Genomic DNA, 19,876 nt, shown 5'->3' on the forward strand with positions numbered 1-19,876 from the left:
TGATATAGAAAAGAATGTTTTCACAAAGGTAGGATGTGAATTCAATGGAAAAATAACAAATATCTCCATTATCAAAACAACTTTTGTTAATATGTTATGACCTTCATTTGCAAATCATCTAAAGAATGTGTTGTGCAGATGAAAATTGAATTAACAATTCTGAGTGTCTTGGGAAAACTACCCAAACTCTATATTTGAGCAAACAGGACTTTTTTTTTCTTTAGCCCTCAGGAAAAGGCAAAATGGGTATGGATAGTTGCCTATATTGCAGTCTTCCTCAATTACAGAGATCTCTGTCTAAAAGCATCAGACAGAGCGTGGCTCTGAAAGTGCTGGTCAGAACATGCTTCCATCCCATTCACATATTACATTCCTCTAGAAGGGAGTTTTCTACATTATTCTTCCCCAGTACCCTTCCAACTCTTTCCCAGCACTGCAGCATCCATTCATACTAGGCAATATTCTCCACTAGTCATATAGCATTACATCACTTTAAGAGTAAGCTTCAAGAATTGCACCACATTGTCACATTGCAGAACCTGCAAGAACTCAATAAACTAACAAGGTTGTTCCAGTGTAACATTGTACAGGGAAGCTTGCTAATGCTCTTTTGGAAAATCAGACATTTAACTTTCTCACACCGCCTTTTGTGACTTTCATAAAACAGCTTTAGGAGACCCTGCACCACTGTCTCAATGCCAAAGACGCGGCATAGAGCAATTTCAATGTCACCATTTATATAGAATTTATGAATTTCCAAGCAAATCCTCATTGGCCATTTCCCTAGGGCAGAAATGGCTAATACCAGGAAGTATAGTTTTCAGGTAATTTGAGGAAAATATCGGGGAGATGTCAGCGATGGGTTTTCTACACAGAGAGAAGTTGGTGTGAAGAACACCCTGCCAGAAATGGTGGGAGAGGTAGATACATTAGGGACATTTAAGACACTCTTAGATACATGGATGAAAGAAAATGGAGGGTTATGTGGGAGGGAACGGTTGGATTGATCATAGAGTAGATTAAGAGGTTAGTACAACAAGGGCCTGGACTGAGCTCTACTGTTCTTTGTTCTATTTTCTAAATCAAGAGGAATATTAAGAACAATCATTTGTTTAGGTCACTGTTTTTTATTTCAGAGACAACTTCTTCCAAAGTCAACACAGAGCACTAAAATAACATTTAAAGAAAAGACTGCTAAAATTATCATGTCGGAAAGTATGGTGAATAAAGAATTTATTGTCCTATTTGTGAATAAACTGACAAAAGTTACTTGCCAATAAAGTGGAAGGATGTAGATGGCAGAAATAAAATAGGTTTTGAAGGACAGAGAAGGGAGATCTTTCCGCTCACAACTCTGTGCACTTCAATGACAATATTTCCTTTTCAATTTTTGTCAAAAAATGTTTATTACTTCATGTTGACACCAACACTGGAGTGAATTTTGTCAATAAACAGCCATATTACCAACTACCATAGCCTTGCAATACTACTACTCAGAGGAATTTATTCTAAAATCCCATTCGCATTATTAAATATTGCTGTTTCTGCCTGATTCATGCACATCCAAAAGCATTTCTTAGGACCTCTGTTTGAATATGTACATGCATCCATGATGATATTTGGATGCCACTGCTGCAGAAGTAATTTGCATTGAAACATTGTAAGAGAGGGATTTTAATTTCTGGTGCAATGAATGTAGATAAAGGCATGTCCAGATTGTATTTACTCTATTGTGGCGGCTCGCCCACACGGCAAGCGAACCGGCTCCAGCAGTCGCGGGCGAGTCCGCAGCCAGCAGCAACCGAGAGGGCTCTGAGTGCTGGGCAGACCTCGGCCCGGAAGCCAACGTCACTTCCACTCCGCAAAGAGCGGGGAATGCTGGGAGCGGGCATTTAAACGCGCGCAGCTTGAAACAGTAAACAGTTCAACCAGACCCTGCTCAACTCAGTGTGTTGCTTTCACTCGTTGCATATCAGCGCGACTACATTGGTGACCCCGACAGTTCAATGGCATTGGGACCCAGCATGAACAACTCGGCTCTGCAAAATGCAGATTCCCTTAAACTGCCAACCTTCTGGACCACTCAACCCCTGGTCTGGTTTGAGCAAGCGGAGGCCCAGTTCCAGGTCAGGCAAATTGTCTCAGATGCCACCAGGTATTACTGCGTGGTGGGCACCCTCGACCAGGAGACAGCGGGCTGCGTTATCGACTTTCTGCAACAAACAGGTACAAGGAACTCAAGGCCCTGTTAATTCACACATTTGGCCTCTCCCGCCATGAACGGGCTGCGCGATTACTGCACATGGACGGCCTGGGCGACCGCGCGCCATCAGCCCTGATGAGCGACATGCTAGCACTGACAGACAGCCATAAGCCTTGCCTGCTTTTTGAACAGATCTTCGTGGAGCAAATGCCAGAAGACATCCGTCTCCTGCTAGCAGATGAAGACTTCAGAGACCCACGCAGGGTGGCTGCCCGCGCAGACATGCTTTGGCGCACCAAACAAAATGGCGGAACCACCATCAAAATTAGTGCTGCGGCACGGCCGAAAGCCCAGCCCTCCCGCACCCCAGCAGTGGAGCACGTAACACCCACACCAAGGGACGGCACCACTTCTGAGTCTTGGTGTTTTTATCATCAAAGGTGGGGTTCCGGGGCCCGCCGCTGCTGACCGCCATGCTCGTTCCAGGGAAACGCCAGGACCAACTGTCGCTGATGGCTACAGCATCTGGTCACTGTGATAGCCTCCTCTATGTTTGGGATAAGTACTCCGGGCGAAGATACCTGGTAGACACGGGGATGGAAATCAGTGTCCTACCCCCCTCGAGCTACGATACCTGAACTAGAAGAACAGGACCGGAACTTGCGGCAGCCAATAGCAGCACCATCTGCACCTACAGCACAAGAACCATCCCCTTGCAGTTCGGTTCCAGCCGCTTTACATGGACATTTACACTGGCCACAGTATCACAGCCATTGCTAAGTGCGGACTTCCTCCGCGCGCACTGCCTGCTCGTGGATTTGAAGGGACGATGATTGGTCGATGCGAGGACATTCCAGACTTTCTCCCTCGGTGAGGCCAGGTTACCGGCCCTGCTCCGTCACTTATTTCGACAATGAGTTCTCCAGAGTGTTATCGGAGTTCCCATCTATCATCACACCGCAGTTTTCCTCAACAATCCCCAGGCACGGCGTGATGCACCACATCCCCACACAGGGACCTCCCCTTCCTGCCCGGGCCCGCAGGCTACCGCCCAATAAGCTCCGCCTCGCGAAAGAGGAATTCAAGAAGATGGAGGAGATGGGATTCTGTGGCGTTCCGACAGCCCGTGGGCCTCCCCACTCCATATGGTGCCCAAGTCCGCAGGAGGGTGGAGACCGTGCGGTGACTATTGGAGGCTGAATGACGCCACCACATCCGATCGCTATCCGGTACCACACATCCAGGACTTTACGGCCAACCTGCACGGGGCGCACATCTTTTCGAAGATTGACCTGGTCTGAGGGTATCATCAGATCCCAGTCCACCTGGATGATGTACCCAAGATGGCCTTCATTACACCCTTTGGCCTGCTCGAGTTCCTCAGGATGCCGTTCGGGCTCAAAAGCACGGTGCAGACGTTCCAGCACTTGATGGACACAGTAGGGCGAGATCTGGACTTTCTGTTCATCTACCTGGATGACATACTTACTGCCAGCCGCTCCTGCCAGGAAAATCTAGCATATTTACGCCTGCTCTGCCACCACCTAAGTGACTACAGCCTGGCTATCAACCCCGCCAAGTGCTAGTTCCGCCTACCCGCCATCGACTTCTTGGGACACTGGATCGACCGCCATGGAGCTGTGCCCCTGCCGGCAAAAGTTGAAGCCATCTGCCAATTCACCAGACCCAGCACTGTTAAAGGCCTGCAGGAATTTGTTGGGATGGTTAACTTTTATCACCATTTCCTGCCCTCAGTGGCCCGGGTCATGCGGCCCCTTTTCGGCTTGATGTCCGGCAAGGTCAAAGAGGTCACCTAGATAGAGGAGGCGATGGCGGCTTTTGAACAAGCCAAAAATATGCTAGCAAACGCCACGCTCCTGGTCCACCCCCGGGTCGATGTCCCCACTGCCCTCACTGTGGACGCCTCCGACACAGCAGTTGGCGGCATGCTCGAGCAGCTCATCAAAGGCCAGTGGAAGCCACTCGCTTCTTTCAGCCGGCACCTACGACCCCCGGAACTTAAGTACAGCGCTTTCAACAGGGAGCTGCTGGCCCTGTACCTTGCCATCCGGCACTTCAGGTGCTTCCTGGAAGGGAGGGAGTTCGCGGTCTTCACATACCACAAGCCCCTTACTTTCGTGTTTGCCAAAGTGTCGGACCCGTGGTCGGGCCGTCAGCAATGCCACCCGTCGTACATCTCGGAGTTTACCACCACGATCAAGCACATCTCCGGGAAGAACAACGTGGTAGCCAACGCACTGTCATGAACCTCCATCCAATCAGTGCCCTCTCTGTCTCCGGAGGTGGATTATGCGGCGTTAGCGAAGGTGCAACGGCTGGACAGTGAGATGCCGGCGTACCGAACCGCAATCTCAGGACTCCACCTCGAAGACATACCCATTGGGCCCGAAGGTAATGAGCTCCTTTGCGATGTGTCCACCAGGCAACCTTGGCCCATTGTTCCGACCGCTTGGAGGCGCCGTGTTTTTGACGCCTTGCACAGTTTAGCCCACCCTTACATCCGGGCGACCATCCGGCTGATCGCAGACAGGTTTGTGTGGCACGGCCTACACAAGCAGGTCAGGCACTGGGCCAGGACATGCACGCACTGTCAAACTTCCAAAATCCAGAGGCATGTGAGGGCCCCACTGCAATCCTTCCAGCCGTCACATAGGAGGTTTGAACATGTCCACGTGGACATCGTCGGCCCACTGCCGGTTTCGAGAGGAGCGAGATACCTGTTCACCATGGTGGACAGGTTCACGAGGTGGCTGGAAGCTATCCCACTCACTGACACGGCCACGGAGACATGTGCCAGAGCCCTGATTACCACCTGTGTGGCACGGTTCGGACTCCCAGCCCACCTCACTTCAGACAGGGTTGTGCAGTTCACATCGGCTTTGTGGTCTGCACTGGCACAACTCCTCAGAACCCAGCTCCACCAAACAACTGCTTACCACCAGCAGTCCAACGGCCTGGTGGGACGTTTCCACAGGCACTTGAAGTCAGCCCCGATGGCACGCCTCCGAGGGGCAGACTGGGTTGACGAACTCCCCTGGGTGCTGCTTGGCATCCGCACGGCACCCAAGGAGGACCTGCCCGCATCATCAGCTGAACTTGTTTATGGTGCCTCGTTCACAGTTCCCGGTGAGTTTGTGCCAGCACCCTGTGGCCAGGAGGACACACCTACGGCGGTCCTAACTAAACTCCGGGAGCGGCTTGGAACACTTGCCCCAGTCCTGACATCCCATCACGGAACAACACCCTCTTTTGTGCCCAAGGACCTACAACAGAGCGAGTATGTTTTCGTTCGCCGAGGTGCGCTCAGACCACCCCTGCAGCGACCATACGAGGGACCCTACAAGGTGGTGCGCCATAATGGGACAGCCTGCGTTCTTGACATTGGCGGTCGTGAAGAGTCTTTTACCATCGACTGTCTCAAACTGGTGCACCTAGACCTTGAATGCCTGGTTACGGTGCCACCCCCACGACGACAAGGCCGGCCACCTAAAATAACTGACAGTGTGCAGGCTGTGGACTCTGCACTGCCTAGTGCCGGTTCTGGGGTGGGGGGCGGTCATGTTGTGGCTCGCCCACAAGGCAAGCGAACCGGCTCGAGCAGTCGCGGGCGAGTCCGCAGCCAGTGGCAACCAAAGGGGCTCTGAGTGCGGGGCAGACCTTGGCCCGGAAGCCGACGTCACTTCCGCCCCACAAAGAGCGGGGGTTGCTGGGAGCGGGCACTTAAGCACGTGTGGATTTTAAACAGTAAACAGTTCAACCAGACCCTGCTCGACTCAGTGTGTTGCTTTCACTCATTGCATATCAGCGCGACCACACTATGTATTACAAATGAGGAATATGCCTGGAACAATAATTGCTCATTTAAATGTTGAGAATTTTACTAGGTGTACTGTCTCATCCTTACTGCTAATATTATTTGTCTCCCCCATTCTATCTTCAATAATTCTCTTTGCACCTTATGCATGTTCAACCCTTGACTATTTGATTGTTTCTCTACTCCTTGACGCTCCATTCCCAATGTACTTTGTCACTGTTGCTGCCCTTTGCCCTAGTGTTACTCCTTCCCTCAGTGATCTTTCTCCTGCAATGGTGGAGCTGGTGTTGGAAAGGGCTTTGCGTGCATTTTCATATGTCTCCCATGACACTGGAGCATAATAGAATATTGGTACTGGGCATCTTTGGAGAAAGAGAACAGCAATTCCACATGGTGCTGATTTAATGTACAAAAATTATAAGATTCATTCTGGAAATGTAATGAAGTTGAATGTGCAGTTTTTAGTATGACGACATGTGCACAGTGAGAAATGGCTTTTCCTAAAGAAATTTTAAATTGATCTTTTAAAAAAGGCCAAATGAGAAACACATGGATTGTGCATGGAAATGGGAACACATCTCAATGATGATACATTGATGGCTTTTACTTAGCTTGTGAATCTAAATTGACTCTATAAATTGATGTACAAATTGGTAAATTAATGAACATAGAACATAGAACATAGAACAATACAGCACAGTACAGGCCCTTCGGCCCACAATGTTGTGCCGACCCTCAAACCCTGCCTCCCATATAAGCCCCCACCTTAGATTCCTCCATATAACTGTCTAGTAGTCTCTTAAACTTCACTAGTGTATCTGCCTCCACCACTGACTCAGGCAGTGCATTCCACGCACCAACCACTCTCTGAGTTAAAAACCTTCCTCTAATATCCCCCTTGAACTTCCCACCCCTTACCTTAAAGCCATGTCCTCTTGTATTGAGCAGTGGTGCCCTGGGGAAGAGGCGCTGGCTATCCACTCTATCTATTCCTCTTATTATCTTGTACACCTCTATCATGTCTCCTCTCATCCTCCTTCTCTCCAAAGAGTAAAGCCCTAGCTCCCTTAATCTCTGATCATAATGCATACTTTCTAAACCAGGCAGCATCCTGGTAAATCTCCTCTGTACCCTTTCCAATGCTTCCACATCCTTCCTATAGTGAGGTGACCAGAACTGGACACAATACTCCAAGTGTGGCCTAACCAGAGTTTTATAGAGCTGCATCATTCCATCGCAACTCTTAAACTCTATCCCTCGACTTATGAAAGCTAACACTCCATAAGCTTTCTTAACTACCCCATCCACCTGTGAAGCAACTTTCAGGGATCTGTGGACATGTACCCTGAGATCCCTCTGCTCCTCCACACTACCAAGTGTCCTGCCATTTACTTTGTACTCTGCCTTGGAGTTTGTCCTTCCAAAGTGTACCACCTCACACTTCTCCGGGTTGAACTCCATCTGCCACTTCTCAGTCCACTTCTGCATCCTATCAATGTCTCTCTGCAATCTTTGACAATCCTCTACACTATCTACAACACCACCAACCTTTGTGTCGTCTGCAAACTTGCCAACCCACCCTTCTACCCCGACATCCAGGTCGTTAATAAAAATCACGAAAAGTAGAGGTCCCAGAACAGATCCTTGTGGGACACCACTAGTCACAATCCTCCAATCTGAATGTACTCCCTCCACCACCACCCTTTGCCTTCTGCAGGCAAGCCAATTCTGAATCCACCTGGCCAAACTTCCCTGGATCCCATGCCTTCTAACTTTCTGAATAAGCCTACCGTGTGGAACCTTGTCAAATGCTTTACTAAAATCCATATAGATCACATCCACTGCACTACCCTCATCTATATGCCTGGTCACCTCCTCAAAGAACTCTATCAGGCTTGTTAGACATCATCTGCCCTTCACAAAGCCATGCTGACTGTCCCTGATCAGACCATGATTCTCTAAATGCCTATAATCCTATCTCTAAGAATCTTTTCCAACAGCTTTCCCACCACAGACATAAGGCTCACAGGTCTATAATTACCTGGACTATCCCTACTACCTTTTTTGAACAAGGGAACAACATTCGCCTCCCTCCAATCCTCCGGTACCATTCCTGTGGACAACGAGGACATAAAGATCCTAGCCAGAGGCTCAGCAATCTCTTCTCTCGCCTCGTGGAGCAGCCTAGGGAATATACCGTCAGGCCCCGGGGACTTATCTGTCCTAATGTATTTTAACAACTCCAACACCTCCTCTCCCTTAATATCAGCATGCTCCAGAACATCAATCTCACTCATATTGTCCTCACCATCATCAAGTTCCCTCTCATTGGTGAATACCGAAGAGAAGTATTCATTGAGGACCTCGCTCACTTCCACAGCCTCCAGACACATCTTCCCACCTTTATCTCTAATTGGTCCTACCTTCACTCCTGTCATCCTTTTTTTCTTCACATAATTGAAGAATGCCTTGGGGTTTTCCTTTACCCTACTCGCCAAGACCTTCTCATGCCCCCTTCTTGCTCTTCTCAGCCCCTTCTTAAGCTCCTTTCTTGCTTCCCTATATTCCTCAATAGACCCATCTGATCCTTGCTTCCTAAACCTCATGTATGCTGCCTTCTTCCACCTGACTAGATTTTCCACCTCACTTGTCACCCATGGTTCCTTCACCCTACCATTCTTTATCTTCCTCACCGGGACAAATTTATCCCTAACATCCTGCAAGAGATCTCTAAACATCGACCACATGTCCATAGTACATTTCCCTGCAAAAACATCATCCCAGTTCACACCCGCAAGTTCTAGCCTTATAGCCTCATAGTTTGCCTTTCCCCAATTAAAAATTTTCCTGTCCTTTTGATTCTATCCTTTTCCATGATAATTATAAATGCCAGGGAGCGGTGGTCACTGTCCCCCAGATGCTCACCCACTGAGAGATCTGTGACCTGACCCGATTCATTACCTAGTACTAGATCTAGTATGGCATTCCCCCTGGTCGGCCTGTCCACATACTGTGACAGGAATCCATCCTGGACACACTTAACAAACTCTGCCCCATCTAAACCCTTGGAACTAATCAGGTGCCAATCAATATTAGGGAAGTTAAAGTCACCATGATAACAACCCTATTATTTTTGCACCTTTCCAAAATCTGCCTCCCAATCTGCTCCTCTGTATCTCTGCTGCTACCAGGGGGCCTATAGAATACCCCCAGTAGAGTAACTGCTCCCTTCCTGTTCCTGACTTCCACCCATATTGACTCAAAAGAGGATCCTGCTACATTACCCACCCTTTCTGTAGCTGTAATAATATCCCTGACCAGTAATGCCACCCCTCCGGCCCTTTTTCCGCCCTCTCTATCCCTTTTGAAGCACTAAAATCCAGGAATATTGAGAATCCATTCCTGCCCTGGTGCCAGCCAAGTCTCTGTAATGGCCACTACATCATAATTCCATGTATGTATCCAAGCTCTCAGTTCATCACCTTTGTTCCTGATGCTTCTTGCATTGAGGTACACACATTTCAGCCCTTCTACCTTACTGTCTTTACACCGTTTATTCTGCTTCTCTTTCCTCAAAGCCTCTCTGTATGTTAGATCTGGCTTTACTCCATGCACTTCTTTCACTGCTCTATCGCTCTGGGTCCCATCCCTCTCGCAAATTAGTTTAAACCCTCCCGAACCATGCTAGCAAACCTACCTGCAAGGATATTGCTCCCCCTCGAGTTCAGGTGCAACTCATCCAATCTGTACAGGTCCCACCTTCCCCAGAAGAGATCCCAATGATCTAAAAATCTAAAACCCTGCTCCTTACACCAACTCCTCAGCTACGCATTCAACTGCCATCTCCTCCAATTCTTACCATCTCTGTCACGTAGCACTGGCAGCAATCCTGAGAACGTCACCCTTGAGGTCCTGTTCTTCAGCTTTCTGCCTAATTCCCGAAACTCACACTTCAGGACCTCATCCCTCTTCCTGCCTATGTCGTTGGTCCCAACATGTATCACGACTTTTGGTTGCTTTCCCTCTCGTACCAGGATGTTGTGCACCCGGTCAGAGACATCCCGGACCCCAGCATCCGGGAGGCAACAAACCATGCGGGTGTCCTTCTCACGTCCACAAAGTCTCCTGTCTGCTCCCCTGACTATAGAGTCTCCAATGACGACAGCTCTCCTCTTCTCCATCCCACCCTTCTGCACCACAGGGTCAGACTCAGTGCCGGAGGCCCTGCCACCGTGGCTCACACCTGGTCGGTCGTCCCTGCCGACAGTATCCAGGGCAGTAAACTTATTATTCAGGGGTATGGCTGCAGGGGTGCTCTGCACTACCTGTCTGCTCACCTTCGCTTCCCCCCTCTGACTGTCACCCAACGACTTGCTTCCGACAGCCTAGGTGTGACTACCTCCCTGTAGCTCTCATCTATGACTGCCTCATTCTCCCTTATGAGTCGAAGGTCATCCAGCTGCTGCTCCAGATTCCTTACACGGTCTTCCAGATCCCCCAGCCGTATGCACTTCTGGCAGATGTGCTGGAATACAAGTAACTGTGCACAAAAATCAGGACTTTAAAGTCAGCAGCTTGTACTCTCTCACAATAAAATATTGAGAGTAGGGAATAAAAGATTCAAGATACACTTATTATCAAAGAATGTATAAATTATACATCTTTGAGATTTGCTTGCTCACAAAGCAAGAAAACTGAAAGAAATTAATTAAAGAAAAAAAAGAATAAAAATAAAAATAAAAGACCAATACTCGATGTGCAAGAGAAAGAAAAAAGTACAAACATGCAAACAATCAAAGCGAACAACAGCGTTCCGAACCAAAAATCAGATGGAGTAGAAATAGTTAATCTTCCACTTCTTTTTTGAGTACAGATGGGGACTCAGTGATGATTAAAGTGCAAGGCTGCATACTGTGCCTTGATCAGCTACAAGCTCTTCATGCCACTATAAAACACGCAGGACCATTCTTTACAGTCATTAGTAGATAACAAGCACTTTACTATTGCAGACATTCACTAGGCTTAAGGTTCCTGCTTTCAGCAGAAATCAGTCAATTATTTGTTTAATCTACTTACTAATTAGTTGTTTATTTTATAATATTTATGAACATCAGTTCAAACATTATTTTCATTAATTGCTGGAGACAGATTTCAGATGTCCGTGAATACCTAAATGTTTTGTAAGTTATGAAATTTAATTTGGATTTAATTTCAAGTTCAAATTAACCTCCAGTGAGTGAACACTTTAACTAGCTATCATTGCTTTTCTTCCGAGACTTCCGTGGATTACTCAGAATTTTTCAGGTCACTCTTGGCTAACCTCGCTCATTTTTCTGTCCATAAATAAAAAGTTATCCAAAGCTCCAAAATCCAAGTCATCCATGACTTGCATGCTCAGTGACCTAGAGTGGCTCTTGGTTAATCTAAGCCTTAATGTTAAAATGTTCCCATGCCTCATAGTCTCCAGTTACACTCTGAGATGGCTCTGCTCCTCCCACTCTTGTCATTGAATCAATCACAAATTTAACTGCTCATCTATTGTTAGCTATGTCTTCAAATGTCAAGGTCCATGTCCTTTGAATTACTTCTCAGAATCTCTCCAAGTTTCTATTTTTCTTTCATCCTTCAAGATATTTCTTCAATCCATTCTCTTTGACAAAAACATGTTATCTACTTCCGTGGTTCAGTGTTAATTTTTGTTCGATAATGCTTTTGCAAAGTCCTTTGTAACATTTTACCATGTTATGTACAGAGTCTCATTGTTACATTAGATTTTGCTTTATTATTTCGTAAGTAGAATGTCATGGAGGCATTTAGCATGGAAACAGTCCCTGCGATCCATTGAGACTGTACCAACCATCAAAAATCCATTTGCACTAATCCTGCATTCTATTATTCTCCCCATATTTTCCCCTCAATTCCCCTTAATCCTATCACTCACCTACACACTAGGGACAATTTACAATCTCTAATTAACCTACTGACACATCTGATTTCTGGACATGGGAGAAAACTGGAGCATCCAGAGGAAATCTACACTGGGAGTTAGTGTTAGTTTCACACTTACAAACACTGGAGTCAGGATTGAATCTGAGACAATGGGCAGCGTCCACACCAGCTGCACCACTGTACTGTTCACATGTGAATATAAGGATTGTTTAACATGAATTGCCCAATATGGAATGAGCTACATGCAAGAATGTGAGACCATAGTTGTTTTCCTGCGTTGCTTACTGATTTTAGCCTGTGTTCTGACGATGGAAACAAGACAAATCTGGCTGCAATAGCTACAAAGGGTTATTTCCACTGGCAAAATAATCATTAGGATCCTTCTCAATTATCACTTCCTGGTAGATGGGCAGTAGGCCCTCATGTTGCAGTTTGCACTCCATTCATTAAGAAGCATAGTTGAAAACTCCAAAAAAACACATGAAGTTGCATCAATACATGACTTTTTCTGACCTTACCAAGACCTTTAACTGTTTGCCGACAAGCATCTTCAGCAAATTTGTCAGCCCCAGTGAAGTCACTTTCATTCCAGATGTACAACGTATGTGAAGGCTTGCAAGCAGTGATCCGAACCAACAGTGTAAATGTGGACAGATGCCAAGTAAGTCTGTGCTATTGCTCTCACAATTTTCTCAGTCTTTCTCACTACAACCTCACGTCCAGACTCCATCATCACAGCATCACTTGGTTGGAGCAGAGCTCAACTAATGGATGAAAAGGAATTTTGTAATCCTATCTCAGTCATCAAGCTGAGGTAGACAGACAACTTTCTGTCAATATGCATTTAGGATCTTTGTCTTGTTGATTGAATTGGATGAGAAAATAGGTTTTACACTAAACATTTGTAAAACACAGGTCCTCAGCAAAACCTCCCCCACTTCATGCAACAAAGACTTTGGGAAGTGTAGACTAACCTCCACAATTCAAGAGCATTCTGTTGGTGTAAGTATGCATCCATTGGGAAATTCACCATTGCCTTCAGTGTGCTATTACAATCTTTGGTTGGAAGATCAAGACCTGAAATCTGGAACAAACCTCATAGTTTACCAGACAGCAGTGATTCTTGCCCTCCTGTGTGCTTTAGAGATAGGAACTGCTTAATAGACTAAACTAGAATAGAATAAAATAGAATCATGTTTATTACCACTGTGAGATTTGTTGTTTTGTGGCAGTAGTACAGAGCAAAGCATAAAAATTACTATAAGCTATAGTAAATCAATACATAAATATTGCAAAGGATGAATAATGAGATAGGGTTCATGGATTCATGGACCATTCAGAAATCTGATGGTGTAGGAGATGAGTTTGTTCCTAAAACATTGAGTGTGGGTCTTCAGGCTCCTGTACCTCCTCTCTGATGGTACTAAAGGCATGTCCTGTCTACTGGGGGTCCTTAATGATGTATGTCTCCTTCCTGAGACACTGCCATTTGAAGATATCCTCGATGCTGGGGAGGCTAGTGCCCATGATGGAATTGATTGAGCTTACAACTTTCTGCAGCTTTTTCCGAGCCTGTACAGTGGCACACACTCATCCACACAGGTCACGATGAAGTTTTGAAGATGAATCCCTGAATATTGTCCAGTCCACCAATTCAATGTCGTCCTGTAAGTGCTCCTCCACCTCCCTTTACCATACCTTTGTGGTCCTTACCACTGGTGCTATAGTTCTCAGTCTCTGCCTATACATCAGAAGAAGTACGGCCAGGTGATCGGACTTACAGACGTACAGACGTGGGATGGCATGGTAAGAGTTCTTGATGGTGGTGTGAGAGTGATCAGTATGTTGGCTCCTCTGGTTCCTCAGGTGACATGTTGGTGATAGATTGTCAGAGACGTTTTCAAGCTGGTCTGGTTGAAACACCCTGCAATGATCAGGAGGACAGCTATATTCTCTGTCTCGTGCCTGTATCCAGAGTGCTGGGGTGAGCAATGTCTCTGTGAAACAGAGGACACAACATTCCCTGCTGTCCCTTTGGTACTGCGACCTTGTTCTGAGGTCTTCAGTTTTATTTTCCAAAGACCAAACATTAGCCAGTAGGATATCGGGTGGGGCTTTAGAGCCCTGTGTTTCAGTTTTGCCAGCAGTCCTCCCGAGCAGCCACGCTTTTTGTGACAATGATGACGTTCCCTGAGCATTTAGCTGCTACACTTGCTGTGAGGTGTTCTGCAGTCCCAAGCTTGCTGATTCTGAAGATGGTTGGTTTTATTTAAATAACTTGAAACAATGTTGCTCAATACAGATATCAGCTGCAGTAGGCAGCTTCAGCACCAAGGAACCAATTACACTCAGAAGTTGTGATGAGTGGGTTAAATTCTTTGCACCCTTCCGGAGCTCCTTCATGGCAAGAGATTATCAAAAATAGAGAGGAAAGATTGCAAGAATAAACTTTAAAGATAAGCTTTATTTATCACATGTACATAGAAACATTGAAGCATGCAGTGAAATGTGCATTGAGTCAATGTCCAACACAGTCCGAGCCCAAGACTCACGAATCCTAATTCGTACATCAATGGAATTTGAGAGGAAATTCCAATCACCGAGAGAACATACAAAATCCTTACAGACAGTGGCAGGAATTGAACCCTCATCACTGGCGCTGTAAAGCACTGTACTTACTGCTGCACTACCCCGTCGCCTATGTCCAAATATCTAAAAACTTTTAAGAAAATGTAACCCTCCACTCAGCCATTGCACTCTCTGGCCATGCCAACTCACTATGTAAAAGTACTATCTGAGATGGGATAGAGAACCTCAAATCTCTTTCACTCGAGTATGCAGAAGCCGAGCAAAAATGGGAGAAAGAATGCAGTACTTCCCCCCCCCCATATTAGCCACCTTCCCAACCTATCTAACACATCCTGTCCTACCTATGGCAGAGTTCCATATTGATCCTGACACAGGATCCCACGTTGGGCTCATCAACTACATTAGAACCCACAGAAATGGAATTGAAGAGAGACATAAGAGAGCGCAGATGTGTCATCTTGAGCAAAAACCAATCTACTTGAGGAATTCAGTGGGAGAGGCAGTAGTCTGGAGGCAGAGAGGTGGTTGACATCCATCACGACTGTTAGTTGATCTGAAAGATTCTCCGCTGAGCTCCTCCAGCAGTTTGCTTTTAGCTCTGGAATTAAAGACAGTTTGGGAGGGGCGGGGGGGGGTGGGAAAAGCATAATAATAAGAAAAATCCTGTCCAGGTTCTTTTTTCTGTTTGTGAATATGAAACAATATTGTTTACCTCAAAGCAGTATGTGATGATTTGATCTGCAAGAAGAGTATGAGGCCCTCCATTGATTGGGGTTGACCATGGATGTTGGGTTCCAGCTGCCTATGTGATACACAAGTACGGTAGCCAGAGCACTACGATATGGAGTGCAAACTGTGGCCCATGCAGCAGGCTCCCCCTCCCCATGCAGCTGATGAATCCAAAGGAACGGCAGGGACCGATACAGTTTGGCACCAGCGGTGTCTCAGGAATCGCCAGTCAGTGTTGAACTCAACGCAGGGGCTCCAGGTCCGGATTTTTCCTCCCGAAGTCTTCTGCATGAGTGGGTATAGCCACAAGGCAGTCATTTGAGATCAGAGTAATAGGTAGTGGGAGCTTATCCCCCTCTATAAACCCTGAGTATAACAAATTTAAAGAACCATTAACTGTGAGCAAGACAATTTTTCACTGTGTGAGTAGATGTGACAATAGTAATCCAATTTCAAATCCAATTAAGTGTCCTTACTGCCACACAATTAGTATCAGTAAACAAAAGAAATATTTGTATTTATATAACAATGTCACATTGATATTCTGAAGTACTTGACATTACTGTTAAAGTGAAATGTCAGCTGACATTTTGGACCTGGAACAACCAATAAACACGCAAACATGATGAAATCTGCAGATGCTGGAAATTCAAGCAACACACACAAAATGCTGGTGAACGCAGCAGGCCAGACAGCATCCATAGGCAGAAGCACAGTCGACGTTTCAGGCCAAGACCCTTCGTCAGGACTAACTGAAAGAAAAGATAGTAAGAGGTTTGAAAGTGGGAGGGAGAGGGAGAGATCCAAAATGATAGGAGAAGACAGGAGAGGGAGGGATAGAACTAAGAGCTGGAAAGTTGATTGGCAAAAGGGATACAAGGCTGGAGAAGGGAGAGGATCATGGGACGGGAGGCCTAGGGAGAAAGAAAGGGGTGGGGGAGCACCAGAGGAGCATGGAGAGCAGGCAAGAAGTTATTGTGAGAGGGATAGAGAGAGAAAAAAGAAAGAGAGAGAAAAAAAAGGGAATAAATAAATAAGGGATGGGGTAAGAAGGGGAGGAGGGGCATTAACGGAAGTTAGAGAAGTCAATGTTCATGCCATCAGGTTGGAGGCTACCCAGACGGAATAAAAAGTGTTGTTTCTCCAACCTGAGTGTGGCTTCATCTTGACAGTAGAGGAGGCTGTGGATAGACATATCAGAATGGGAATGGGACGTGGAATTAAAATGTGTGGTCACTGGGAGACCCTGCTTTCTCCGGCGGACAGTGCGGCCTTCTACATATAGGTGAGACCCGATGCAGACTGGGAGACCGTTTCACTGAACACCTACGCTCTGTCCGCCAGAGAAAGCAGGATCTCCCAGTGGCCACACATTTTAATTCCACGTCCCATTCCCATTCTGATATGTCTATCCACGGCCTCTTCTACTGTAAAGATGAAGCCACACTCAGGTTGGAGGAACAACACCTTATATTCCGTCTGGGTAGCCTCCAACCTGATGGCATGAACATTGACTTCTCTAATTTCCGTTAATGCCCCTCCTCCCCTTCTTACCTCATCCCTTATTTATTTATTTATTCATTCACTTTTTTCTCTCTCTTTTTTCAGTCTCTGTCCCTCTCACAATAACTCCTTGCCTACTATCCATCTTCCTCTGGTGCTCCCCTCCCCCTTTCTTTCTCCCTAGGCCTCCCGTCCCATGATCCTCTCCCTTCTCCAGCCTTGAATCCCTTTTGCCAATCAACTTTCCAGCTCTTAGCTCCATCCCTCCCCCTCCTGTCTTCTCCTATCATTTTGGGTCTCCCCCTCTCCCTCCCACTTTCAAATCTCTTACTATCTCTTCTTTCAGTTAGTCCTGACGAAGGGTCTCGGCCCGAAACGTCGACTGTGTTTCTTCCTATGGATGCTGCCTGGCCTGCTGCGTTCCACCAGCATTTTGTGTGTGTTGCTTGAACCAATAAACACCACTGAATCACCAGTTAAATTTATTTAGAAAAAGTAAACTTTTTACTTGCAGTTCAGGAAGATATAGAACAATGGTGCACAAATACTGTTTAAGTCTTTGACCATGGCTGAACAATGGCTAGTTCAAGCATGCCTGGGTATATTTCTGTTGCAGCCACCTGAATGGTTATCTCACAGAGCAGCTTGCTTGGGATTGTACAACTGACCTTGGCATTAAAGGCAAGTCGAATTCTGTATATTTAAAAGATTTATCATATTTATTAAAGGTTATTTGTGTGAAAGGAAACTAAATTGGGATCAGCTTACAAACTAATTTGTTCATATAAATTCTCCTGTGTTATTTGCAAGAATTTAACATTTCTGGAGTAAATCAAATTTTCTGCGAAGCACTTTGTGGTAAAAAGCAACTTGTTTATTAACAGAGGCAGCTCTATTTTTCTAGCTGACAGAATCTGTATCAAGTTTATTATTATTGACATACAGCATGTCATGAAATTTGCACATATTTACTCATCTTTTTTTTCTCCAATTGTGCTAAAGGGTCTTGGCCCGATACGTCAACTGTACTCTTTTCCAAAGATACTTCTTGGCCTGCTGAGTTCCTCCAGCATTTTGTGTGTGTTGCTTGGATTTCCAGCATCTGCAGATTTTCTCTTGTTTGTTATGAAATTTATTGTTTTGTGGCAGCTGTGGAGTGCAAGACAAAAAAATAATAAATTACAAAGTAAATAGTGCAAAAGATGAGTAATGAGGTAGTGTTCATGGGTCCATGTACCATTTAGAAATTTTATGGTAGAGAAGAAGAAGCTGTTTCTAAAATATTGAGTGTGTGTCTTCAGGTTCCAGTTCCTCCTCCTCAATGGTAGTATCGAGAAGAGGGCATGTCCTGGATGGTGAGGGTCCTTATGATGGATGCTGCCTTCTTGAGACTCTATGTCTTGAAGATCCCATTGCCTCTCGAAGAGTGTTGTGCCCATGGAGGAACTGGTTGAGTCCATAACTCTCTGCAATCTCTTGCAATCCAGTGCATTGGAGCCTCTATACCAGTTAGAATGCTCTCCACTGTACATCTCTAGAAATTTGCAAGAGTCTTTGGAGACATACCAAATCTCCTCAAATTTCTAACAAAGCATAGCTGCTGGCATGCCTTCTTCATGATTGATTCACTGTGTAGGGCACAGGATAGATCCTCAGAGATGCTGATGCCCAGGAACTTGAAGCTGCTCAACCTTTCCAAATAATCAATGCATATATGCCATAAGTCTTTGCAGGTAAGTGCAAGCTTGGCAGGAAGGTAAACTTCAGACTACTGGTCATTGTCAGAGCATGCTAAGATATGAATCAAATGCAAGCAAATGGGGCTACCTTAGATGGGCAGCTTGGTTGCTATGGACAAGTTGGGTCAAGTGGCTTGTTTCTGTGTTGCATTATAACATGACTCTAGAGTATACTAAGGTGAAAAAGAACTGCACAAAGTAGACAGAAAGACTTTTTCACTACAAGTGAGTTGTGTGGAGGAGGGCATAGTGCAGCACAGCATCCGGACAATTGTTCTTGTAGCAGTATGCATTGGCAAGCTGAGTTTCTGGGTTAAGTATTGATTACAGACACTTTTCCTATAGGGAACAGAGGAGAGATGAGGTGGTTTATTGTTCTGGTCACTGTCATACTCCCCACGTTCACCAGTTTCAGAAAGTCTTTCTTGAAGCAGTTCAAAGTCAAAGAGAATACAGAGAAGGGGAGATTGTGTAATTTTCTAGTAAACATTTTTCAAACATTTTTCATGAATTCTGTTTATTAAGTGAAAAATTTCCACTGCTTTCACTACGTAGTTCCCATGTCCATCAAATTTGGCGAGCGTACTTCTGTAAGTGACTTGGAGTGATTCTACATTTAACAAAACTTATGTTGTTCTATTGGAAAAAATGACTTGATTTTATTAGGAAGAATTACTCCCAATAAGAAAATCCCCTTAGATTTAAATTTTCTCCGGACTTTATCACGCTTAACTTTTTGAGAAAATTGACTTTGTCTGCTATATTATAGACAGTTTTCTTTGAATCTTATGACTCCAACCCTCCCATTCAGTTTCTTACATGGTATTGCCAATAAATTTAAATTTATTTAATTACCAGAAGCAAAATTCCCCAGCAACCAAGGTGGAATTTTAACTCCTGATTTAGGATCTGCAGTCCAAACTCTTAGACACTAGTAATAACCAGTAATAATACCTCTGATGTCCCGATGAAGGATCTTGACCTGTACTGTCAAATTTGCATCTCTCTCCATAGATGCTGGCTGACCTGCTGAGTTCCTACACAGTTTAATTTTTGCTCCAGATTCCAGCATCTGCAGCCTCTGATGTTTCCACCTCCATTAACTATAACTTGCTTTATGACCTTTGGAGACTGTGAATAGTGCTCAGTTAATGCTTTCACCCATTTACAGTCCAGCTTCTCTTTGTTTATAATTGACAAACTTGTATGCAGTTGTGGGGCTATTGGTTTCACTCTCACCAATACACAGATGACAAAAGGTCTCTGATCCTTTCAAAACCTTTTGAATTGAGCTCACGAAGCAGGTGAACTGTCAGTGGAAAATACTAT

The 19,876-nt window shown here is 45.5% G+C and overlaps 1 protein-coding gene across 1 annotated transcript in view; it reads right to left on the reverse strand.

Moving 5' to 3' along the window:
- Positions 1-19,563, reverse strand: part of LOC134340471 (signal transducer and activator of transcription 5B-like) — a 168,212-nt gene extending 148,649 nt beyond the window's left edge. The window contains exon 1 of the mRNA XM_063037774.1: positions 19,502-19,563. The gene's annotated coding sequence lies outside the window, so the exon portion shown is untranslated. The remainder of the gene's footprint in view (positions 1-19,501) is intronic.
- Between the last annotated feature and the right edge of the window lie 313 nt (positions 19,564-19,876).

The sequence above is a fragment of the Mobula hypostoma genome, chromosome X1 (genome assembly GCF_963921235.1).
Source record: "Mobula hypostoma chromosome X1, sMobHyp1.1, whole genome shotgun sequence".
Taxonomy (NCBI): domain Eukaryota; kingdom Metazoa; phylum Chordata; class Chondrichthyes; order Myliobatiformes; family Myliobatidae; genus Mobula; species Mobula hypostoma.